The 26,729-nt window shown below is 41.1% G+C and overlaps 1 long non-coding RNA gene across 1 annotated transcript; it reads right to left on the bottom strand.

Moving 5' to 3' along the window:
* Positions 1 to 3,593: 3,593 nt before the first annotated feature.
* LOC125506349 (uncharacterized) lies at positions 3,594 to 6,222 on the bottom strand. Its single transcript, XR_007282636.2, has 7 exons — positions 6,040 to 6,222; positions 5,100 to 5,190; positions 4,887 to 4,966; positions 4,717 to 4,800; positions 4,506 to 4,622; positions 3,958 to 4,087; positions 3,594 to 3,870 (listed from the first exon to the last, which is right to left on the bottom strand). It is a non-coding gene; the product is annotated as an uncharacterized LOC125506349 (long non-coding RNA).
* Positions 6,223 to 26,729: the final 20,507 nt, after the last annotated feature.

Genomic DNA, 26,729 nt, shown 5'->3' with positions numbered 1-26,729 from the left:
ATATAACTGTCATCGTAACCTTAAGCGTGCGGACCCTACGGGTTCGAGAACAATGTAGACATGACCGAGACACGTCTCCGGTCAATAACCAATAGCGGGACCTGGATGCCCATATTGGCTCCTACATATTCTACGAAGATCTTTATCGGTCAGACCGCATAACAACATACGTTGTTCCCTTTGTCATCAGTATGTTACTTGCCCGAGATTCGATCGTCGGTATCCAATACCTAGTTCAATCTCGTTGCCGGCAAGTCTCTTTACTCGTTCTGTAATACATCATCTCACAACTAACATATTAGTTGCAATGCTTGCAAGGCTTATGTGATGTGTATTACCGAGAGGGCCCAGAGATACCTCTCCGACAATTGGAGTGACAAATCCTAATCTCGAAATACGCCAACCCAACATCTACCTTTGGAGACACCTGTAATGCTCCTTTATAATCACTCAGTTACGTTGTGACGTTTGGTAGCACCCAAAGTGTTCCTCAGGCAAACGGGAGTTGCATAATCTCATAGTCATAGGAACATGTATAAGTCATGAAGAAAGCAGTAGCAACATACTAAACGATCGTGTGCTAAGCTAATGGAATGGGTCATGTCAATCAGATCATTCAACTAATGATGTGACCTCGTTAATCAAATAACAACTCATTGTTCATGGTTAGGAAACATAACCATCTTTGATTAACGAGCTAGTCAAGTAGAGGCATACTAGTGACACTTTGTTTGTCTATGTATTCACACATGTATTATGTTTCTGGTTAATACAATTCTAGCATGAATAATAAACATTTATCATGATTATAAGGAAATAAATAATAACTTTATTATTGCCTCTAGGGCATATTTCCTTCACAAACATCCTATTATATGCATCTGGCAGACTCTTTGACTACCCAGTCTGATATGGAAGATCGAAGAGCAAACGACCAAGGGATGGCTGATCGTTTCCCCTAAATAAAAGTAGCATTTGAAGACCAAACGACCGAGGGACTGCTGCGTACTATAAATACTAAGATTTGTTGCATGATTTGTTGATTTTTTTTTCTAAGGTGGAATGTGTGTGGCATGTGTGATGATGTGGATGGCTTGCATGTTAAGATAAATAGGATAGTGGAGGTGAATCTCTTAGGTATATATGATTTGTCTCCTTCCTTTGTCGTACAAGCCACTTACTTCTTTTTTGCTAGTCCTACTTCCATCCCTCCCCTCCTCTTCTGGTGTGAGGATTGATGTGCAAACCTCAGATTTCCCCAATGGAGGTACATTCATTCGTCGTACACGACATACTGCCGATGCGCCCCACCATAAAAAAAACTTGCCCAGATGGAGGTCGCCGCACTCATGGCGCAGATCCACAAGCTCACGATCTTCGTCCTCCTAAGGTCTCTCCACCCCAGCCTCCGCCGCCGACAACTGACCAGTGGCGGAGCATCACTAGGGACAAGGGGGGCATGCCCCCCTACCCTTGAAAAATTATGTGAAATACCATCCTCCTCCATCGCGTCTCCGTGGCGATGGAGGTCGTCGCCTTCGCGGTTACCATGGCCTGTTGTTGTTGGCGCCGCCACCACCGGATCACGGAGGACCCACCGGCGCTAGTCGCCGTCCGCCGCTCAGACATCATCGTGGAGATGCGGTCGGTGGTAGTTCCCTAAGGTTGTCGTCCGCCACTATAATCACTTGTACATACACTACATGTCATGCTGGAGTGCATTGGACTGTAATTAATGAGAATGAGGATGAGAATTTTTTTCAAGAACATGCAAGAGCGCTTCATGCCTTTTCCATTAAGGAGAGAGTTCATACAAAGTACTCCCTTCGTCCCACAATGGCCCTGTTTGGTTCAGCTTTTATCGACGGATTCTGCTGCTACACAGCAGAATCTGAACCAAAGGGCGAACCCAGCAGAATCCAATTCCAGAAATCCGCTGCCAAAATCTGAACCAAAAGCGGAAGCAGCCCAGGACGTGCTTTCCAAAATCTGATTCCGCTGCAGGCCAAAATCTGAAAAAAGTTGTATCAGCTGGTTTGCCAAATGACCTACATCTTTTTCACATTAGATTTTCCACAGCTATTTTTTCACAGCAGATTTTTCACAGCTGCTTTTAGAAATCCACAGCCGAACCAAACAGAGCCAATATAAGACGTTTTTGTAAGCTAAAACATTTTATAAAACGTCATACATTATGAAACGGAGGGAGTACATTACAAGGAGAAGGCCCCACCACCAAGAGGGCACCGGCCTAGAATTAGTGAATTTGAAACGAATGCCACAGGGCTAGCTCTGCACGGATGATGAATAAGACCACAGACGGTAGCAAGGATTTGTGATCGAAGACACGATTGTTATGTTCAAGCCAGATGAACCTCAACATGGCGGTGAGGGTAGTGTTCATCACTTTTCGGTGGTCGGCCGGCACTGTCGGATTTCGGGTTCCGACAAAACCCTGGAGGTTCAAACACTGGGGTGCGCATGAAGATCTCCCCCCTCCCAGCTCACGCTCTCGCAACGATCTCAGAACCTAACTCGCCGAACCCGAAGAACAAAGGACACAGGGTTTATACTGGTTCGGGCCACCGATGTGGTGTAATACCCTACTCCGGCGTGGTGTGGTGGATTGCCTCTTGGGCTGAGGATGAACAAGTACAAGGGAAGAACAGCCTCCTGAGAAGAGGTGTTTTTGGGCTCGATGAGCTTGTGTGGTTGAGGATGAAATGGATCCGGTCCAAGATGAGTTGCCTCAAGATGAGTTGGCTCCCAGATCCGTTGCCTCCTACTGCGGTGGCTACTCCTATTTATAGAGGCCCTGATCCTGTTCCCAAATGTAGGCGGGAAGGGATCCAACAACGACCAAATTTGAAGGGAGACAACTAGTACAAGTTATTCTGACAAAAGGTGGTCTTCATCTGCCAAAGGCTCTGATGGTGACACCGTCCTGGGCTCCACGCACTACAAGAGGACAAAGCTTTTGTAACACCGTCTTGTGTTACTACATGCCCAAAACAATGTTACTAGCCGATATAGTAACACAATTTGAAATGTGTTCCATTAGACCGTGTTACTACGCGGTGTCAACTGTCACACATAATAATTGTTACCATATATCAAATGGTGTGTTACAATTACATTGCAGTAACATGTGTATTATGTGTTACCAAACACACTGGTAACACATTTTTGTACTTATAGTAACACCATTAGTAACATATTTGCATAGACGCAGAACATTGGTGGTAACATGTTTCTGTAACAATAGTAACACAACTGGTAACACATTTTTCTAGCATGGGAACATCACTAGTAACATAATATCCAAATATCGTAATACTATAATTAGTTGTCAACTACTCTAATAACAAATTTTGTAACTATAGTAACACCATCGGTAACACTACTATATCAATATGGTAACATAATTAATGTATTTGTTTTTTATTATTACCCACCAAATTTGAACCCATTTTATGGAATATCAATTTATTTAATAAAACAGATGCAATTGCGTAAATAGTTAATCATTTTACTATTATGCTTGGCAGGATCAAAATGATATTGAAACTGAAGCACAACACATCTAGAAATTCATATGAAGATATTTATTACGAATAACCAAGAGTGTATGATACATATGCATTACAATAAATATATCAGTCATATCATTTTGAGCAGAGAAAACATAACTATCGAGAATATTACACCATAGCATTTGCATCAATTTGACAAAAGAAAAAATATTGTGGATGATATTACATTTTTCAATCTATCAATGTAAACTACGACTATTGGTAGCTAAAATCTTCAAATTTTATTTGCTTCTTGATCCAAGAATTCAGCTTCAACTCAATTATCCTTCTCTCGTATCTGTAAAAGAAAATTACACCTTAGATATATGTGATTAAATGTACACAAATATGATTTCAGAATGTGGAAGAGAAGATTTTAACTTACAAAAGCTGAAGGCCATGCAATTAAGTATCCTAAAGTGAAAGCCTCACCAATTGTCTTGCAACTCAATCCCTTACCAACTCCTCATTATCAAGAATAGGTTGATATATGCGCACAATGGCAAATTCAACACCTAATTCAATGCCACCAGGCTTAGTTCTTTGATCAATACTCCAAATAGTACCATACGCAACATTTTGCTTGTTGGGATATGTTGAAGTCTTTAAAACTACTTTGGAAACAGCCTATATTACCATCAATATTAGCATTCAATGACAATGATAATATGATTTGTAATTTGCATGAATAATATGAGATCTTTAGAATGTCAGCCCAATAAGGTGCCCCCAAAACTAAATAAATTGGACCCGACATCAATGTCTAATACCCAAGGTCACCTCGCTTGCTCATGCTTGGTTAAATATATCCTTCACTTGCATATATCAGATTGAGCAAAATTTGTAACAAAATCCATTTTCGAGCAGGCATGATAATGTGGTATGGGTTGCGAATTTGGGTGTAGTAAACTATGCCCCTTGGTGAATCTTTACCTTGATGGAAGAAGTACACCTTCTTTTTGAGCTAGCTGGGTCTGGGTGTTCAGTTCTATTCCCCTGCTGGTTCTGTGTTGAAACAGATTCACCTGTAAGATCCCTCGTTTCCCTCACCTACCAAGAGACAATAATATTAGATGGAATGATATTCATATCTTGAAGATACAGAAAGCTACAACTTCAAAACCCAAAAGCACACAAAAATTACCTCTGGCACAGAATCAATAACAAGGTCTTGTGGCGATGATGAATTTTGTTGAATTTGTAATTGGTTGACATCATGGTCGCCAACCTAGTTACATGACACAACAATGGTAATCAAGCAACCATTTTATATTCTATCATTGTGACATGAGTAAGAGTAACTATAGGCATAACCTCATCATGGATCTTTGTAAAATTCTGGCTTCCTAATTTGCATCTTCATAGTGCAGGTATATGGTCAGCATGTCCATCACCTACATATATATATGTCAATTGAACCATTACAAATAAAGACAAATTAACTAATGACATAACAAGGACAATTTTATTTGCCGAGAGACATGAATTCGTAGCAGATAAATGAGGGAAGGAGAAAGGAGAATCCACCTAGGACAAGATTGTAGTCTCGGACAGGGAAATCAAGCAATACAAGTTGTGGAAGTCCCCTCGGCGATTTGGGTCCCAAAACCGATGAAACCTACCAAAAGAAACATGTGAATGTAGAGGGCAGAGAAGTACACAGTAGCATGTCAATGCACTATCAGCTTATCATAACTCAAAATAGAGAGAGGAGGTACAAGACCATGCACTATTAGCTTATCATAACCCACACTCAGATATAACGCTGTCGACATATGGATTCAGGACAGGTTTAAGTTGAAAACTGTACAGATTATGCAAACTGAGCAGTATTCAAGCAACGGATAAGATTCTGTTAAGAACTACTCGTATGTGATAGTAGAGCAGCAACATGTTGCCTCATGTGCCATCCCAATAAGTCAAGAAGCAGCAGCCAAGGTTTATTCTAAGTCAAACTTCTTCACGTTTGAGTTTGTAAAAAATATATCACTATTTGGAACACTAGATTAGTTTATACTTTTATTAGAATCTTTAGAAAATATTCACACTATGTATAGTTTATTTTGCAGATCTTGCCATATTTCTCTATAAATTTACCAAATTTAAACAAGTTTCACCTAGAACGCCCTAGCAGAAGTGTAGAACATGCACCTACATATCAATGGATCGATCTGATTGATGGATTAAGCACTGGCCCAACACAAAATTATAGCCAGCCACAACCGTACACGGTTTATGGGCTTATCTACATCAGTGAAGGTTTAATTACTTGTCTACGTATGGGCTAATTATGCAATTAGCTGCGGCCATTAGCATATATAGTACACACTGTCTGCTACGAATCGTTAAGGGGGCTAGCGAGTGGCAGGGGTCTGACCCTGATCGCCCCTTCGTCTCCGCCCCTGCATCTGTATAGTGGTGTTCGTAGCAGTCAGATCAGGGAAGGGGTGGGCATTCAGATCCATACCAGCCAAGAGATCGTACTCCTTGAGGATGTAGGTGTCGGAGCTGAAGACCGACGAAGCCGTCGCCGCAACGATCCAAACGGCGGCGAGGCAGATCAAGGAAGCGGCGGCGAGGCAGGTCGAGGAAGCGGCGCCGAGGCAGGTCGAGGAAGCGGCAGATCGATACGAGGTGGAGGTGGGGTAGAGGTGGGGGGGGGGGGGGGGGGGGGGGCGGCGTGCTGGGCGTTGGACCGCGGCGTGGTAGCCGCCGAATGGGGGCTGGGCTGGATGTAGATGCGTTTGAGTACCATTTATTTAGCGTTTTCTAGTTAACTGGAGGGAAAAGTAAGCGCGAAAATTAGAGCTTTTGCGCCAGAATTAATTTTCACCATCGAGAACTAGAGGGAAATTTGGAACTATTTTTTATCCAGGAAAACTGGACGGAAATTGTTTTGGAAGAACTGTGACATTGTTACATATATTTATTTGTTTGGCATGGAAATTTTCCAAAAAGTGTTTTTGGCATGGAAAATTAGAGCCATATTTTATTTTTATTTCTTAATGATTGAAAGGAAAATTGGATACATCTAAATAGTAAGGACTTTATAAAATTGATTTACGTAACATGTGCTAAATAACCTATAACACGGTTTTCCTAGGCTAACTAGTTGATATAAAAAATCATTGATCTTAAAGCTTCGACGGGCCTTGGAGGATGTTGTGATCGGCAGATCCCCGATGTTGGGATGATGGACGTGCTGGTGTTGTCATGAACATTGGCGATCAGTTAATAGATCTCGCTCCTGGTCGGTTGCCTCGACCAAGATCACATCATTCCCACACGACTTCCCGTGGAAGGTACGACCGACGTGGGAGAAAACTGCGACCGACAATGCTAGAAGCTGCGACCGGCCCGGAACATGTTATGACCAGCGAGGCCGGCGACTTTTGATCGGTACTAATAGCGCAGACGGTGGTGCTACAAAGTGATGACGACAATATGCGTCAGTTGCAACCAACTGCCGACGGTGTTGTAACAACATATTCGAGAGGCTGGCACATTAATCTAGTATCTTCCTTCCTTCCACCTCCATGACGACAGAGAATAAGGGGAGGGTATCCCAACTACACCCAGGGTTTAAAACCGACCGTACTCGCAGTTGTACCAGAAAAAGGAAACCTATGACCTTGATGGTTGGTTAAAGAAACACATTGTAATTCGACCGACTGATCTCGCTCCTGATCGATCGCCTCAACCAAGATCGTGTCATTCCCGCACGACTGCCCAGGGAAGCTTCGACCGGTGTGGGAGAAAGCTACAACTGTCAATGATAGAAACTGCGACCGACCCGGGAGCATGTTGTGACCAGGAAGGTCGGAAACTTCTGATTGGTGCTGAGAACGCATGCGGTGGTAGTACAAAGTGGCGACGACGAGGTGCGTCAGGTACGACCGACCACCGACAGTGTTCTAACGGCAAATCTGAGAGGCTGGCACATCAATCTAGTTCCCTCCTTCCTTTCACCTCCATGGCGATAGAGAATAAGGGGAGGGTATCTCAGCTACACCCATGGTTCAAAAAACCGACTGTACTTGCGGTCAAACCAAAAAAAGTAAACCTACAATCTCGATGGTTGGTTAAAGAAAAACATTGTAATTCTGCCTAGGACGTTAACCGATTGACTTTACACCAGTCAAACCGAGTCCATGAACGTGGAGATACGCAGCTGATGAGCCTTCGCTGAAGGGAGGGGCAAATGGGCCGGCCCAGCTGATGAGTTCTAATGATAGTCACAACCAGATAGTTGAAGTATCGAACTTATTTTGAAAATTATCGAAAAATAGAAATTGAACAATTTGTAAAATTCCGTTGAACATTTTATTAATGTACGATGAACATTTTTGATAATGATGAATTTTTTAATACATGGTGAACATATATGAAAAAATGAGTATATACATTGAGCAATTTTTTAATACGCATTGAATATTTCTATACTACTATATAGTGTACCAGTTTTGAATTGGATCTGGAGCATCAATCATAACCGTTGGTGTGCTAAATCTAACGGCTGACAGCAATGGGATTCGTGATGAACAGTAGAACGTAACAACCTCCACGATGTTCTGGAACTATCGCCTCCCACTTCCCAGAAAAGAGGCCCAATACGTGATACATCTTGGGCCATGTTGCAGATTGGAGAACGTGCTAAGCCCAAGGCAGAATTTGCAAATTCTTCTCCGTGTCATTAGGCTGGGCTTCCATACTCTACATCAGCAATACTTGCTAAATTGCCTAAAAAAAGCAATACTTACATTGGGCAAGTTTCTCAAAAAAAAACAAAAAACAAATGTCAGACGTGTATTGCACGTGTAAGCGTGGTGTCCTGGACAGGGGAAAAACCAAAACTGATATGTACTATATAAAAGTTACTATTCATACTTTTTGGACTTGTGGTTTTTTATTGCTGAGGATACCACGACAGTCATTCCCCCGTGAAACTTTTTACACGAGTATTATGCTAGGTCGTGTTAGTTAAATAAATTCAGAAAATTTTGAATCTTTATGTTTTTTAATTGTTTTTTCAATTCGGATGCATTGGCCGCCATGTTCCAAAGATCCGCACCGACATAACATTTTCCACAATATACACTCAAAGAAAGGGAGTAAAAAATATGTTGAACAATTCTCGAATACACATTGGAATTTGTTTGTGGTAATATACACATAACAAATTCAAAAAACACAGTGAACATTTTTATATTCGGCGAACAATTTCTAATACATGCAATGAACATTGTATAAAAAAAATTGTATAAGACACGAAAAAGGAAATTAAAAAGGAAAATAAAATAAATAGAAACCGAAACAAAACAAAACAAAATAAACAGAAAAGAAGTGAACCGCGTAGCGACCGTAGGCCAGCCCAAATTGTGGCGTCGGCAGCTCAAGCTTCAGGAAGACCCACCCTATTAGACGCTTCAGGCGCCCGTTACCAGTGTTTTCACAAAACAGGTGCCTGAAGCGCCCCCGTGTTGGGCCGGCCCATCTACGGTTTGTTTTCATGGTCTTAATTCGCAAAAAAGTGCCACGTTTGAGAATCGAGCAAGCGACTTCGCTCCGGGTACGCCGGTGTAACCACCAGGCCACCCCGTTCGGATCAAAAATTTAATTTTTCATCTCTTTAATGTGTTTTTTATTTTTTTTTTCTTTTTCCTGGTTCGATGATTTTTCTCAAATGTGTCAACATTTCTTTAAGTCGATGAACTTTTCCAAAATTTGATTAACATTTTATAAATTGATGACCATTTTTTGAAAGCCCATGCTTTTTTTAATTTTGATGCTTTTCTAATTTAGATGAATTTTTTTAAAATCATGAGATTTCTACAAAATCCATGAACTTTTTTGAATTTCGATGAACTATTTTTCAAATTCAACGAACCTTCTTTAAACTCGGTGCACTTTTTTTAAATGGATATTTTTTCAAAATTAATGAAAATTTTCCATTTTCGAATTTTTTTTAGAACTCATAGTTTTTTTGGGAATTTCGTTTCAAATAATTAATTCTGGGTTTATAATGTATCTTTTTTTGCGGTAACGATTTATAATATATCTCTAGGAGAAGGGTCAAATAGGCCTCGTCTCTAAAGTGGACTAGCTTGGCAGCTTGGTGTGGTGGTTCTGATGTTATTTACTCTTCATTTAGGTTAGCACCAACTAGCGCTTATAGTGCCGAATAAGAGTTCCCAAAGCTTCAACGAAGCCACGACTATTTGACGCTTGTGGGCGTCAGATAGGATCTGCCTCTTTCTAGTTCGCCCCCTCCTGATCACAAATTGCAAGCCCAATTGGTATTGGGTTGTTGGGCATGCGGCGGCTCAAGGTCAATGGTCCTATTCCTAGTTTCACATGATTTTTTTATTTCCCTAGAAGAACATTTTTTTATAATTTACTTGTTTTCCCCCAAAAGGCCGACATACTTAAAAACCTAGACGAGGCCTTGGTTCCCTTTTTGGTCAGACCGCCGGTCCTGTTCTTAAAACCATGTTCAAATTTAAGCTCTTGTTTGATGTTAATCTTCCACTCTTGTTAGTACTGACGTCAAATACTTAATTTCATATGATCATTTCAAGGTGTGCATTTTGCATTTATGGTCGCTGAGTCATCCTGAAATTCTACCGTCCTGATGGTCTTGGTCTTGTTGCACCGATATGGAAACCTTTGCCTGATGCCTCGGGACTCCTCGCCTGCGCCTGCCCCTTTAGCACCAAAGAGGAAACGAGGACACTATGCGCGCTGGCGGCCGCTCGGTGCCCGCCTGGCTTTGGTAGTCATGGCTTGCGTCACAAGAACCTCGCGAGGTGCCCCTCACCTTGATCTCTCCGCCCCTCGCGAGCCAGCCTAGTGAGGCCGCCCCCGAGGAGGTCTTGCGTCGTCTGCCTAGCAAGGCTTGGCCCCTCGCGAGGGTCTTGAGTGTTTGCTGGTGAAGATGGGCCGTACAGGCCCGCTGGTGGAACCACGCCGTGGGCCGTACGCAGGCAAGTCTAGGGACCCTCGTTCCCAAGACGCCGACAATAGCCCCCGGGGCCAAGGCGCGCTCAGACTTGACTTCAAGGCGAAGCCAAGGGGCAAGTACGGAGCACCGCGGGCCCCAACATCTTGTGGCCTTGGTTGACGCGTGGCGACTGATGGGGCGTGGGCGTCTCCGCTTCTCCACGCTCCCTCGGCAATTGCCCGTCTTGACGAGTCCTTGATGCATGCAGAGAAAACCATCATTACCTGTGATCGTGGGGGTCGCCGGTTGGCCTTCTCCTGCTATAAATGAGGAGGGGGCAGAGCCCCCGTCGCCCATCTCTTCCTGTTCCGCCCGCTTCTCCTTCCTTGCTTCATTGCTAGCAGCGACACCCATGGCGCCGATTGATACGTCTCCAACGTATCAATAATTTTTTATTGTTCCATGCTATTATATTATCCATCTTGGATGTTTTATATAAACTTATATGCTATTTTATATGATTTTTGGGACTAACCTATTAACCTAGAGCCCATTGCTAGTTTCTGTTTTTTCCTTCTTTTGAGTTTTACAGAAAAGAAATATCAAACGGAGTCTAATTGACGTGCCAATTTTTGATGATTTTTAATGGACCAAAAGAAGCCCCCGAAGTAAAAGAATTGGGCCAGGAGAGTCCCGAGCCATCCACGAGAGTGGAGGGAGAGCCCAACCCCCTGGGCTCGCACCCTATCTCATGGATGACTCGGAGACCCCCTGACGTGAGACCGGCGCTAAAAAATCCTATAAATACAGAAACCCTCGAAAAGAAACCTAGATCGGGAGTTCCGCCGCCGCAAGCCTCTATAGCCACCAAAAACCAATCGGGACCCTATTCCGGCACCCTGCTGGAGGGGGGATCCATCACTAGTGGCCATCTTCATCATCCCGACGCTCTCCATGACGAGGAGGGAGTAGTTCACCCTCGGGGCTGAGGGTATGTACCAGTAGCTATGTGTTTGATCTCTCTCTCTCTTTCTCTCTCTCACTCTCTCGTGTTCTTAATATGGCACGATCTTATTGTACCGCGAGCTTTGCTATTATAGTTGGATCTTATGATGTTTCTCCCCCTCTATCTCCTTGTGATTAATTGAGTTTTCCCTTTGAAGTTATCTTATCGGATTGAGTCTTCAAGGATTTGAGAACAGTTGATGTATGTCTTGCGTTAGCTTATCTGTGGTGACAATGGGATATTCACGTGATCTACTTGATGTATGTTTTGGTGATCAACTTGCGGGTTTAGTGACCTTGTGAACTTATGCATAGGGGTTGGCACACATTTTTGTCTTGACTCTTCGGTAGAAACTTTGCGGCACTCTTTGAAGTTCTTTGTGTTGGTTGAATAGATGAATCTGAGATTGTGTGATGCATATTGTATAATCATACCCGCGGATACTTGAGGTGACATTGGAGTATCTAGGTGACATTAGGGTTTTGGTTGATTTCTGTCTTAAGGTGTTATTTTACTACAAACTCTAGGGTTGTTTGTGACACTTATAGGAATATCCCAATGGATTGATCGGAAAGAATAACTTTGAGGTGGTTTCGTACCCTACAATAATCTCTTCGTTTGTTCTCCGCTATTATTGACTTTGGAGTGACTCTTTGTTGCATGTTGAGGGATAGTTATATGATCTAATTATGCTATTATTGTTGAGAGAACTTGCACTAGTGAAAGTATAAACCCTAGGCCTTGTTTCAACACATTGCAATACCGTTTGTGCTCATCATTAGTTACCTTTCTGTTTTTATATTTTCAGATTAGAAAAACCTATATCTACCATCTATATTGCACTTGTATCACCATCTATTTACCGAACTAGTGCACCTATACAATTTACCATTGTATTGGGTGTGTTGGGGACACAAGAGACTCTTTGTTATTTGGTTGCAGGGTTGTTTGAGAGAGACCATCTTCATCCTATGCCTCCCAAGAATTGATAAACCTTAGGTCATCCACTTGAGGGAATTTTGCTACTGTCCTACAAACCTCTGCACTTGGAGGCCCAACAACATCTACAAGAAGAAGGTTGCATAGTAGACATCAAGCTCTTTTCTGGCGCTGTTGCCGAGGAGGCGAGTGCTTGAAGGTATATCTTTTGATCTTGCAATCGAATCTTTTAGTTTCTTGTTTTATCACTAGTTTAGTTTATAAAAGAAAACTACAAAAAATGGAATTGAGATTGCCTCATATGCTTCATCTTTTTAATGTATTTCGTGAAAATAAGGATTCCAATAATTGTGCCAAAGTGTTAGAAGAAGAATGCATTAAAATGTTTGGCCCTAAATCTTTGGATGATGAGCATGATTGCAATGCAGTTACTATGAATTCTTTGAATACGCATGATGCTAATGATATGCAAAGCCACAAGCTTGGGAATGCTATGTTTAATGAAGATGCTATTTTTTTGTCCCCCAAGTTTTGATGAGCAAATTTATTATGATGAAAACATCCCTCCTATCTATGATGATTATTGTGATGACACGTATGCTATAAAGAATAATGATATCCATGAAACTTGCCATCATGATCTTAACTTTCAATTGAATTATGCCTCACATGATAGTTATTTTGTTGAGTTTGCTCCCACTACTATTCATGAGAAGAAATTTGCTTATGTGGAGAGTAATAAAATTCTATGCTTGTAGATCATGAAAAGAATGCTTTATGTGATGGTTATATTATTGAATTCATTCATGATGCCACTGAAAATTATTAAGAGGGAGGAATATATGCTTGTAGGAATTACAATAATATCATGTTTCCTCTCTATGTGCTTAAAATCTTGAAGTTATGCTTGTTTTGCTTTCCTATGCTAGTTGGTTCTTGTTCCCATAAATTGTTTGCTCACAAAATCCCTATGCATAGGAAGTGGGTTAGGATTAAATGTGTTAGTAATATTCTCCATGATGCTCTCTTTATGTTTCAATTCTTATCTTTTATGTGAGCATCATTGAAATCGTCATGCCTAGCTAAAAAGGCATTAAAGAAAAGCGCTTGTTGGGAGACAACCCAATATTTACCCCTACTGTTTTTGTGTGTTCACATGATTAAGCTACCATATTGATCATGTTTTACAGCTTTTGTTTGAATAAAGTGCCAAGTAAGACCTTTGGGAGGGCTTACGGTGATAGTTGATTTGATCTTGATGAAAAACAGAAACTTTTGCGCCCAGGAGATTAGTTTTCATTTTTAATAGAAGCGCGATAAAATACTGATTCTTTTTACAGAGGATTAATAAAAAATTAACTAGGACTTCCTAATTTCTTTTGATTTTTGGTGTTACAGAAGTATTCGATAGTTACAGATTACTACAGACTGTTCCGTTTTTGACAGATTCTGTTTTTGATGCATAGTTTGCTTATTTTCTAGTTTCTATGGCTTATATTGCTTAATATAAATTGTAGAAATGGTATGGTACAGTAGGAATCATGTGAGAAAAATTATGAATCTTGTCTTGACAGTACCTAAGTGGTGATTTGCTTTCGTATACTAACGGAGCTTACGAGTTTTCTGTTAAGTTTTGTGTTGTGAAGTTTTCAAGTTTTGGGTAAAGATTCGATGGACTACGGAATAAGGAGTGGCAAGAACCTAATCTTGGGGATTCCCAAGGCACCCCAAGGTAATATTCAAGGACAACCAAGAGCCTAAGCTTGGGGATGCCCCAGATGGCATCCCTCTTTCGTCTTCATTCATCAGTAACTTTACTTGGAGCTATATTTTTATTCACCACATGATATGAGTTTTTCTTGGAGCGTCATTTTATTTTATTAAGATTTGCTTGTTTTAATTTAGATTAGTGTTTTGCATCTTTTATTTCAATAAAAAGGTCAAGTATAGCCTTTACCACGCTTATTTTTCAAGTCCATATGTTACTGTTTTAAAAACAGAAAGTTTGCTGTTATGTTTTGAATATTTATGAATAGTAAGAATATGATAAAATCTTGAAATTTTTACACAATGAGTAACAACAAATTATCTACAGTGTGGTAATTTTTTAGAATTTTTGGAATTAACTAAGTATGATTCCTCTTGCATTCTTTACAGACTATCCTGTTTAGACACATTGCTGTTATGTTTGCATTGTTTGCATATGTTTGCTTGTTTAATGATTCTATTTGAGGATAGGAGTGTTAAATATGCAGAGGCAATTAGTAGGCAATGTCAAATTATAATTTTAGTGATTTTCTACAGTAGAGAATGATAAGGTTTTGCGTTGATTTATACTAACTTATCTCACGAGTTCTTGTTGAGTTTTGTGTGGATGAATTTTTTAAGATTCCAGGAAACTATGATATGAGGGGAATTAAGGAGACACAAAAGCTCAAGCTTGGGGATGCCCAATGTATCCCTAATTAATATTTCAAGAAGTCTCAAGCATCTAAGCTTGGAGATGCCCCGGTAGGCATCCCACCTTTCTTCATCAACAATTATCGGTTAGCCTCGGTTGAGCCTAAGTTTTTGCTTCTTCACATGATATGTGCTATCCTTGCAAGGTCATTTTATTTTGTTTTGCTTGCTGTTTGAATAAAATATCAAGATCTGGAATTCTTAAATGTTAGAGAGTCTTCACATAGTTGCACAATTATTCGACTACTCATTGATCTTCACTTATATCTTTTGGAGTAGTTTGTCATTTGCTCTGGTGCTTCACTTATATCTTTTTAGAGCATGGCGGTAGTTTTATTTTGAAGAAATTGTTGAACTCTCATGCTTCACTTATATCTTTTTGAGAGTTTCTAAACAGCATGGTAGTTTGCTTTGGTTATGAATTTAGTCCTAATATGATGGGCATCCAAGAGGGATATAATAAAAACTTTCATATAATGTGCATTGAATACTATGAGAAATTTGATTCCTTATGATTTTTTTGAGATATGAAGATGATGATATTAGAGTCATGCTAGTGAGTAGTTGCGAATTTGACAAATACTTGTGTTAAGGTTTGTGAGTCCCGTAGCATGCACGTATGGTGAACCGTTATGTAACGAAGTTGGAGCATGAGATATTTTTTTATTGTCTTCCTTATGAGTGGCGGTTGGGGACGAGCGATGATCTTTTCCTACCAATCTATCCCCCTAAGAGCATGCACGTAGTACTTTGTTTCGATAGCTAATAGACATTTGCAATAAGTATGTGAGTTCTTTATGACTAATGTTGACTCCATGGATTATACGCACTCTCATCCTTCCACCATTGCTAGCCTCTCTAGTACGGCGCAACTTTCGCCAGTACCATAAACCCACCATATACCTTCCTCAAAACAGCCACCATACCTACCTATTATGGCATTTCCATAGCCATTCCGAGATATATTGCCATGCAACTTTCCACCGTTTCGTTTATTATGACACGCTTCATCATTGTCATATTGCTTTGCATGATCATTTAGTTGACATTGTATTTGTGGCAAAGCCACCGATCATAATTCTTTCATACATGTAACTCTTGATTCATTGCACATCCCGGCACACCGCCGGAGGCATTCATATAGAGCATATTTTGTTCTAAGTATCGAGTTGTAATTCTTGAGTTGTAAGTAAATAAAAGTTTGATGATCTTCATTATTAGAGCATTGTCCCATGTGAGGAAAAAAGAGAGAAAGGCCAAAAAAAGAGAAGGCCCAAAAAACAAAAAACAAAATGAGATAAAAAGAGAGAAGGGGCAATCTACTATCCTTTTACCACACTTGTGCTTCAAAGTAGAACCATGATCTTCATGATAGAGAGTCTCCTATGTTCTCACATTCATATACTAGTGGGAATTTTTCATTATAAAACTTGGCTTGTATATTCCAAGGATGGGCTTCCTCTAATTGCCCTAGGTCTTCATGAGCAAGAAAGTTGGATGCATACCCACTTAGTTTATTTTTGAGCTTCATAAACTTATAGCTCTAGTGCATCCGTTGCATGGCAATCCCTACTCACTCATATTGATATCTATTGATGTGCATCTCTATAGCCCGTTCATATGCCTAGTTGATGTGAGACTATCTCCTTCTTTTTGTCTTCTCCACAACCACCTTCTATTCCACCTATAGTGCTATGTCCATGTCTCACACTCATGTATTGCGTGAAAGTTGAAAATGTTTGAGAACATCGAAAGTATGAAACAATTTCTTGGCTTGTCATCGGGGTTGTGCATGATTTGAATATTTTGTGTGATGAAGATGGAGCATAGCCAAACTATATGATTTTGTAGGGATGAACTTTCTTTGGCCATGTTATTTTGAGAAGACATGATTACTTTGTTAGTATGCTTGAAGTATTATTATTTTTATGTCAATATTAAACTTTTGTCTTGAATCTTTCGGGTCTGAACATTCCTGCCACAATAAAGAAAGTTACATTGAGAATTATGTTAGGTAGCATTCCACATCAAAAATTCTTCTTTTATCATTTACCTACTCGAGGACGAGCGAGAATTAACCTTGGGGATGCTTGATACGTCTCCAACGTATCTATAATTTTTTATTGTTCCATGCTATTATATTATCCATATTGAATGTTTTATATGAACTTATATGCTATTTTATATGATTTTTGGGACTAACCTATTAGCCTAGAGCCCAGTGCCAGTTTCTGTTTTTCCCTTGTTTTTGAGTTTTATAGAAAAGGAATACCAAACGGAGTCCAATTGACGTGCCAATTTTTGACGATTTTTTATGGACCAAAAGAAGCCCCCGAAGTAAAAGAGTTGGGCCAGAAGAGTCCCGAGCCATCCACGAGGGTGGAGGGAGCGCCCTACCCCCCTAGGCTCGCCCCCCTATCTCGTGGATGACTCGGAGACCCCCCCCTGACGTGAGACCGATGCCAAAAATTCCTATAAATACAGAAACCCTCGAAAAGAAACCTAGATCGGGAGTTCCGCCGCTGCAAGCCTCTGTAGCCACCAAAAACCAATCGGGACCCTGTTCCAGCACCCTGTCGGAGGGGGGATCCATCACTGGTGGCCATCTTCATCATCCCGGCGCTCTCCATGACGAGGAGGGAGTAGTTCACCCTCGGGGCTGAGGGTATGTACCAGTAGCTTTGTGTTTGATCTCTCTGTCTCTCTCTAGTGTTTTGATATGGCACGATCTTGATGTACCGCGAGCTTTGCTATTATAGTTGGATCTTATGATGTTTCTCCCCCTCTATCTCCTTGTGATGAATTGAGTTTTCCCTTTAAAGTTATCTTATCGGATTGAGTCTTTAAGGATTTGAGAACACTTGATGTATGTCTTGCATGTGCTTATCTGTGGTGACAATGGGATATTCACGTGATCTACTTGATGTATGTTTTGGTGATCAACTTGCAGGTTCAGTTACCTTTTGAACTTATGCATAGGGGTTGGCACACGTTTTCGTCTTGACTCTCCGGTAGAAACTTTGGGGCACTCTTTGAAGTTCTTTGTGTTGGTTGAATAGATGAATCTGAGATTGTGTGATGCATGTCGTATAATCATACCCGCGGATACTTGAGGTGACATTGGAGTATCTAGGTGACATTAGGGTTTTGGTTGATTTGTGTCTTAAGGTGTTATTTTACTACGAAATATATGGTTGTCTGTGACACTTATAGGAATAGCCCAATGGATTGATCGGAAAGAATAACTTTGAGGCAGTTTCGTACCCTACAATAATCTCTTCGTTTGCTCTTCGTTATTAGTGACTTTGGAGTGACTCTTTGTTGCATGTTGAGGGATAGTTATATGATCTAATTATGTTATTATTGTTGAGAGAACTTGCACTAGTGAAAGTATGAAGCCTAGGCCTTGTTTCAATGCATTGCAATAGCGTTTGTGCTCACTTTTATCATTAGTTACCATACTGTTTTTATATTTTTCAGATTACAAAAACCTATATCTACCATCCATATTGCACTTGTATCACCATCTCTTCGCCGAACTAGTGCACCTATACAATTTACCATTGTATTGGGTGTGTTGGGGACACAAGAAACTCTTTGTTATTTGGTTGCAGGGTCGTTTGAGAGAGACCATCTTCATCCTATACCTCCCACGGATTGATAAACCTTAGGTCATCCAGTTGAGGGAAATTTACTACTGTCCTACAAACCTATGCACTTGGAGGCCCAATAACGTCTACAATAAGAAGGTTGCGTAGTAGACATCACCGATACGGAGATTCTCGGCCACAGAGAAGGGAAAAGCCCCCCGCGACGAGTGATACGTCTCCAACGTATCTATAATTTTTGATTGCTCCATGCTACTTTATCTACTGTTTTGGACTATATTGGGCTTTATTTTCCACTTTTATATTATTTTTGGGACTAACCTATTAACCGGAGGCCCAGCCCAGAATTGCTGTTGTTTGCCTATTTCGGTATTTCGAGGAAACAGAATATCAAACGGAGTCCAAACGGAATGAAACCTTTGGGAACGTGATCTTCTCACCGAACGTGATCCAGGAGACTTGGATCCTACTCCAAGAAGTTTCCGGGGAGGTCACGAGGGTGGAGGCGCCCCCCCTGGGCGCGCCCCCTGCCTCGTGGGCCCCTCGGAGCTCCACCGACGTGCCCCTTCCTCCTATATATACCTACGTACCCCCATTAGACAATAGACGGAGCCAAAAACCTAATTCCACCGCCGCAACTTCCTGTATCCACGAGATCCCATCTTGGGGTCTGTTCCGGAGCTCCGCCGGAGAGGGCATCCATCACGGAGGGCTTCTACATCGACATCATAGCCCTTCCGATGAAGTGTGAGTAGTTTACTTCAGACCTTCGGGTCCATAGCTAGTAGCTAGATGGCTTCTTCTCTCTTTTTGGGTCTCAATACAATGTTCTCCCCCTCTCTTGTGGAGATCTATTCGATGTAATCTTGTTTTTGCGGTGTGTTTGTTGAGACCGATGAATTGTGGGTTTATGATCCAACTTATCTATGAATAATATTTGAATCTTCTCTGAATTATTTTATGTATGATTGAGTTATCTTTGCAAGTCTCTTCGAATTATCCGTTTGGTTTGGCCAACTAGATTGGTAGTTCTTGCAATGGGAGAAGTGCTTAGCTTTGGGTTCAATCTTGCGGTGTCCTTACTCAGTGACAGAAAGAGTTGCAAGGCACGTATTGTATTGTTGCCATCGAGGATGACAAGATGGTGTATTTATCATATTGCATGAATTTATTCCTCTACATCATGTCATCTTGCTTAAGGCATTACTCTGTTTTTAACTTAATACTCTAGATGCATGCTGGATAGCGGTCGATGAGTGGAGTAATAGTAGTAGATGCAGGCAGGAGTCGGTCTACTTGTCACGGACGTGATGCCTATATACATGATCATACCTAGATAACCTCATAACTATGCTCAATTCTATCAATTGCTTAACAGTAATTTGTTCACCCACCGTAGAATATCTATGCTCTTGAGAGAAGCCACTAGTGAAACCTATGGCCCCCTGGTCTATTCTCATCATATCAATCTCCATTACTTTATTTTACTTGTTTTGCTTTTACTTTTCACTTTGCATCTTTATACCAAAAATACCAAAAATATTATCTCTATCAGATCTCACTCTCGTAAGTGACCGTGAAGGGATTGACAACCCCTAAGCGTTGGTTGCGAGTTGCTACCGTTTTGTGCAGGTACGAGGGACTTGCGCGTGACCTCCTACTAGATTGATACCTTGGTTCTCAAAAACTGAGGGAAATACTTACGCTACTGTGCTGCATCACCCCCTCCTCTTCGGGGAAAACCAACGCTAGGTCGAGACGTAGCAAGAAGGATTTCTGGCGCCGTTGCCGGGGAGGCCTACGCCAAGTCAAGTCAAGATTTACTCTCCCGTCAACGAGCCATTTCTGGCACCGTTGCCGTGGAGGCCTATGCCAAGTCAAGTCAAGATTTACTCTCCCGTCAACGAGCCATTTCTGGCGCCGTTGCCGGGGAGGCCTATGCCAAGTCAAGTCAAGATTTACTCTCCCGTCAACGAGCCATTTCTGGCGCCGTTGCCGGGGAGTCTACGCAAAAAGTCAACATACCAAGTACCCATCACAATCCCTATCTCCCGCATTACATTATTTGCCATTTGCCTCTCGTTTTCCTCTCCCCCACTTCACCCTTGCCGTTTTATTCACCCTCTCTTTCCCTTTGCCTTTTGTTTGCTCGTGTGTTAGTTTGCTTGCTTGTTCGTCACGATGGCCTTACCTAATTTTGGTGATCTTTACCTTAAAAGGCTAGAAGATATCGAAAACAATGTCAGGAAGTTTATGGTCTTGCAATTTGAGCATAATAATTTCTTTAGAAATGAGCTTAAGGAACAAAAGAGTTTTATGAGTTATATGAATAAATAGCTCGATGATATGTCCAAAGAATTTGATGGTGTAAGAGCCCAAATTGCTCATCTTGAAAAAATGACCGCTGAAATTTCGGATATGCAAGCCACCTTAGTCAATAAGATGGCCGCTAAACCGAATAACTATGAGAATCAAGATGAAGATCTGAAAGTTATTGATGTGTCCCCTATTAAATCTTTGTTTTGCAATATGAATCTTGATGAATCTGATTATGACCTTCCCTTACCTAGAAGGCGTTCTAAGAATTTTGAGTTTTTAGATCCTGATGATGAAATTGATAAAAAAGGGATTGAAAGAAATAAAAATCTATATATTGCTAAACCCACTATTTTGGATCTCAAGGAATTTAACTATGAAAATTGCTCTTTAATTGATTGTATTTCCTTTTTGCAATCCGTGTTAAATTCTCCTCATGCTTATAGTCGAAATAAGGCCTTTACCGAACACATTGTTGACGCCTTAATGCAATCTTATGAAGAAAAGCTTGAGTTGAAAGTTTCTATCCCTAGAAAACTCCATGATGAGTGGGAACCTACAATTAAGATTAAAATTAAAAAATATGAGTTTCATGCTTTGTGTGATTTGGGTGCTAGTGTCTCTACTATCCCCAAAGCTTTGTGTGATTTGCTAGATTTCTGTGACTTTGATGATTGCTCTCTAAACTTGCATCTTGCGGATTCCACTATTAAAAAGCCTATGGGAAGAATTAATGATGTTCTTATTGTTGCAAATAGGAATTATGTGCCCGTAGATTTTATTGTTCTTGATATAGATTGCAATCCTTCATGTCCTATTATTCTTGGTAGACCTTTCCTTAGAACGATTGGTGCAATTATTGATATGAAGGAAGGGAATATTAAATTCCAATTTCCCTTAAAGAAGGGCATGGAACACTTTCCTAGAAAGAAAATAAAATTACCATATGAATCTATCATGAGAGCCACTTATGGATTGCCTACCAAAGATGGCAATACCTAGATCTATCCTTGCTTTTATGCCTAGCTAGGGGCGTTAAACGATAGCGCTTGTTGGGAGGCAACCCAATTTTATTTTGTGTTTTTGTTTTTGGTTCTGTTTAGGAATAAATAATCCATCTAGATTCTGTTTAGATGTGGTTTTATCTTTTAATTAGTGTTTGTGCCAAGTTAAACCTATTAGATCTTCTTGGAAGATAGTTATTTGATCTTGCTGTAATTTCCAGAATCTTTGTGCTCAGTGCTCGAATTGTCAAAAATCACCAGAACGTGATAAAATAGTGATTCAAATTGCTGCTGATCAATAAACAAATTGCCCAGATCGTCTAATTTTGGTAGAATTTTTTGGGTTCCAGAAGTTTGCGTTAGTAACAGATTACTACAGACTGTTCTGTTTTTGACAGATTCTGTTTTGCGTGTGTTGTTTGCTTATTTTGATGAATCTATGGCTAGTAAAATAGTTTATAAACCATAGAGAAGTTGGAATACAGTAGGTTTAACACCAATACAAATAAATAACAAGTTCACTACAGTACCTTAAAGTAGTCTTTTGTTTTCTTTCTCTAACGAAGCTCACGGGATTTCTATTGAGTTTTGTGTTGTGAAGTTTTCAAGTTTTGGGTGAATTCTTTTGATGGATTATGGAACAAGGAGTGGCAAGAGCCTAAGCTTGGGGATGCCCATGGCACCCCCAAGATAATCCAAGGACACCAAGAAGTCAAAGCTTGGGGATGCCCCGGAAGGCATCCCCTCCTTCGTCCACTTCCATCGGTAATTTACTTGGAGCTATATTTTTATTCACCACATGATATGTGTTTTGCTTGGAGCGCCTTGTATTATTTGTGTCTTTGCTTGTTAGTCTACCACAATCATCCTTGCTGTACACACCTTTTGAGAGAGCCATGTATGAATTGAAATTTGTTAGAATACTCTATGTGCTTCACTTATATCTTTTTGAGCGTGATAATTTTTGCTCTAGTGCTTCACTTAGATCTTTTAGAGCACGGTGGTGGTTTGTTTTAAAGAAACTTGATCTCTCATGCTTCACTTAGATTATTTTGAGAGTTGTTAATAGCATGGTAATTTTCTTAATGTTAATATACTTGGTATTCAAGATATGTGAAACTTTCTTTTTAGTGGGTTGAATACTAAGATAAGTTTGATGCTTGATAATTGTTTTGAGATATGGAGGTGATAATATCATGGTCGTGCTAGTTGAGTAGTTGTGAATTTGAGAAATACTTGTGTTGAAGTTAGCAAGTCCCGTAGCATGCACGTATGGTTAAAGTTGTGTAACAAATTTGAAGCATGAAGTGTACCTGGCTTGTGCATCCTTATGAGTGGCGGTCGGGGACGAGCGATGGTCTTTTCCTACCAATCTATCCCCCTAGGAGCATGCGCGTAGTACTTGATTTTTGATGACTTCTAAATTTTTGCAATAAGTATATGAGTTCGTTTGACTAATGTTGAGTCCATGGATTATACGCACTTTTACCTTTCCGCCATTTGCTAGCCTCTTCGGTACCGTGCATTGCCCTTTCTCACATTGAGAGTTGGTGCAAACTTCGCCGGTGCATCCAAACCCCGTGATATGATACGCTCTTTCACACATAAACCTCCCTATATCTTCCTCAAAACAGCCACCATACCTACCTATCATGGCATTTCCATAGCCATTCCGAGATATATTGCCATGCAACTTCCATCATCATCATCATGACATGCTTTACTTTTGTCATATTGTCATTGCATGATCTTGTAGTTGACATCGTATTTGTGGGAAAACCACCATGCATTATTTTTCATACATGTCACTCTTGATTCATTGCACCATCCCTGTACACCACCGGAGGCATTCATATAGAGTCATATCTTGTTCTAGTATCGAGTTGTAATCATTATGTTGTAATCAATAGAAGTGTGATGATCATCATTATTAGAGCATTGCCCAATCAAAAAAGAGAGAGAGAGAGGCCAAAAAGAAAAAAAGAAAGGCCCAAAAAAAGAGAAAATAAAAAGGGCAATGCTACTATCTCTTTTTCCACACTTGTGCTTCAAAGTAGCACCTTGTTCTTCATGTAGTGAGTCTCATATATTGTGCTTCAAAGTAGCACCATGATTTTCATATAGTGAGTCTCATAAGTTGTCTTGTTCATACTAGTGGGAATTTTTCATTATAGAACTTGGCTTGTATATTCCAACGATGGGCTTCCTCAAAATGCCCTAGGTCTTCATGAGCAAGCAAGTTGGATGCACACCCACTAGTTTTCTTTTGTTGAGCATTCTTAGCTCTAGTGCATCCGTTGCATGGCAATCCCTACTCCTTGCATTAACATCAATTGATGGGCATCTCCATAGCTCATTGATTAGCCTCGTTGATGTGAGACTTTCTCCTTTTTTGTCTTCTCCACACAATCCCCATCATCATATTCTATACCACCCATAGTGCTATGTCCATGGCTCGCACTCATGTATTGCATGAAGGTTGAAAAAGTTTGAGATTATTTGAGTATGAAACAATTGCTTGGCTTGTCATCGGGGGTATAGAAGTTGGGAACATCTTTGTGTGACGAAAATGAAGCATAGCCTAACTATATGATTTTGTAGGGATGAACTTCCTTTGGCCATGTTATTTTGAGATGACATAATTGTTTAATTAGTATGCTTGAAGTATTATCATTTTTTATGTCAATATGAACTTTTGTCTTGAACCTTTCGGATCTGAATATTCATACCATGATTAAGAAGATTTACATTGAAATTATGCCAAAGTATCACTCCGCATCAAAAATTCTCTTTTTATCATTTACCTACTCGAGGACGAGCAGGAATTAAGCTTGGGGATGCCTGATACGTCTCCAATGTATCTATAATTTTTGATTGCTCCATGCTACTTTATCTACTGTTTTGGACTATATTGGGCTTTATTTTCCACTTTTATATTATTTTTGGGACTAACCTATTAACCGGAGGCCCAGCCCAGAATTGCTGTTTTTTGCCTATTTCAGTATTTCGAGGAAACAGAATATCAAACGGAGTCCAAACGGAATGAAACCTTCGGGAACGTGATCTTCTCATCGAACGTGATCCAGGAGACTTGGACCCTACTCCAAGAAGTTTCCGGGGAGGTCACGAGGGTGGAGGGCCCGCCTGGGCGCGCCCCCCTGCCTCATGGGCCCCTCGGAGCTCCACCGACGTGCCCCTTCCTCCTATATATACCTACGTACCCCCATTAGACCAAAGACGGAGCCAAAAACCTAATTCCACCGCCGCAACTTCCTGTATCCACGAGATCCCATCTTGGGGTCTGTTCCGGAGCTCCGCCGGAGAGGGGATCCATCACGGAGGGCTTCTACATCGACATCATAGCCCTTCCGATGAAGTGTGAGTAGTTTACTTCAAACCTTCGGGTCCATAGCTAGTAGCTAGATGGCTTCTTCTCTCTTTTTGGATCTCAATACAATGTTCTCCCCCTCTCTCGTGGAGATCTATTCAATGTAATCTTCTTTTTGCGGTGTGTTTTGTTGAGACCGATGAATTGTGGGTTTATGATCCAAGTTATCTATGAATAATATTTGAATCTTCTCTGAATTCTTTTATGTATGATTGAGTTATCTTTGCAAGTCTCTTTGAATTATCCGTTTGGTTTGGCTAACTAGATTGGTAGTTCTTGCAATGGGAGAAGTGCTTAGCTTTGGGTTCAATCTTGCGGTGTCCTTACTCAGTGACAGAAAGAGTTGCAAGGCACGTATTGTATTGTTGCCATCGAGGATAACAAGATGGGGTATTTATCATATTGCATGAATTTATTCCTCTACATCATGTCATCTTGCTTAAGGAATTACTCTGTTTTTAACTTAATACTCTAGATGCATGTTGGATAGCGGTCGATGAGTGGAGTAATAGTAGTAGATGCAGGCAGGAGTCGGTCTACTTGTCACGGACGTGATGCCTATATACATGATCATACCTAGATAACCTCATAACTATGCTCAATTCTATCAATTGCTTAACAGTAATTTGTTCACCCACCGTAGAATATCTATGCTCTTGAGAGAAGCCACTAGTGAAACCTATGCCCCCCGTGTCTATTCTCATCATATCAATCTCCATTACTTTATTTTACTTGTTTTGCTTTTACTTTTCACTTTGCATCTTTATACCAAAAGTACCAAAAATATTATCTCTATCAGATCTCACTCTCGTAAGTGACCATGAAGGGATTGACAACCCCTAAGCGTTGGTTGCGAGTTGCTACAGTTTTGTGCAGGTACGAGGGACTTGCGCGTGACCTCCTACTGGATTGATACCTTGGTTCTCAAAAACTGAGGGAAATACTTACGCTACTGTGCTGCATCACCCCCTCCTCTTCGGGGAAAACCAACGCTAGCTCAAGACGTAGCAACGAGCCGGGGCCGCTTCCACCGAAGAAGAGGCTGGCCCGCCGCCGCGACGTAGTCGTGAGGCTGGAGGTGTCGAAGCCTTGGTGTGAGCGGCCTCCCCCCGGGTATCCGCTGCCCTTGTATGCCCAGGCCAAGGGCTCCGGAGGCAGAGGCGGCGACCAGCGCCATCCACGTCGCGACCACGATCGCCACGCCGTGGTGGCGCGCACCGTCGCCCCAGGAACCCACGTCGAGGGCTCCTCGCGTGAACTCGTGATGTGGGCGGCGATGCCTCCGCGCACTTGGATTCGCTTCCTGTAGTTCTTCTCCGCCGAGGGGTCCCCTCGAATTATTGCTGCAGCATGCCGAGTGCGATGCCCCGGCAACAGTGGCGGTGGTCGAGGTCGTCTCCCCAGGCAAGATCTTCATGACCCGCGGTTGGGGTGAGGTCGCCTGAGTTCACCACACGGAGGGCGCCCTCGCCATCCACTTTGAGTACAACGGTGCC

This window comes from Triticum urartu, chromosome 5A, assembly GCF_056163025.1.
Source record: "Triticum urartu cultivar PI428250 chromosome 5A, HENAU_Tu73, whole genome shotgun sequence".
NCBI lineage: Eukaryota > Viridiplantae > Streptophyta > Magnoliopsida > Poales > Poaceae > Triticum > Triticum urartu.
Note: the sequence above shows the minus strand (reverse complement) of the source record. Positions and strands in the feature narration are given on the sequence as shown.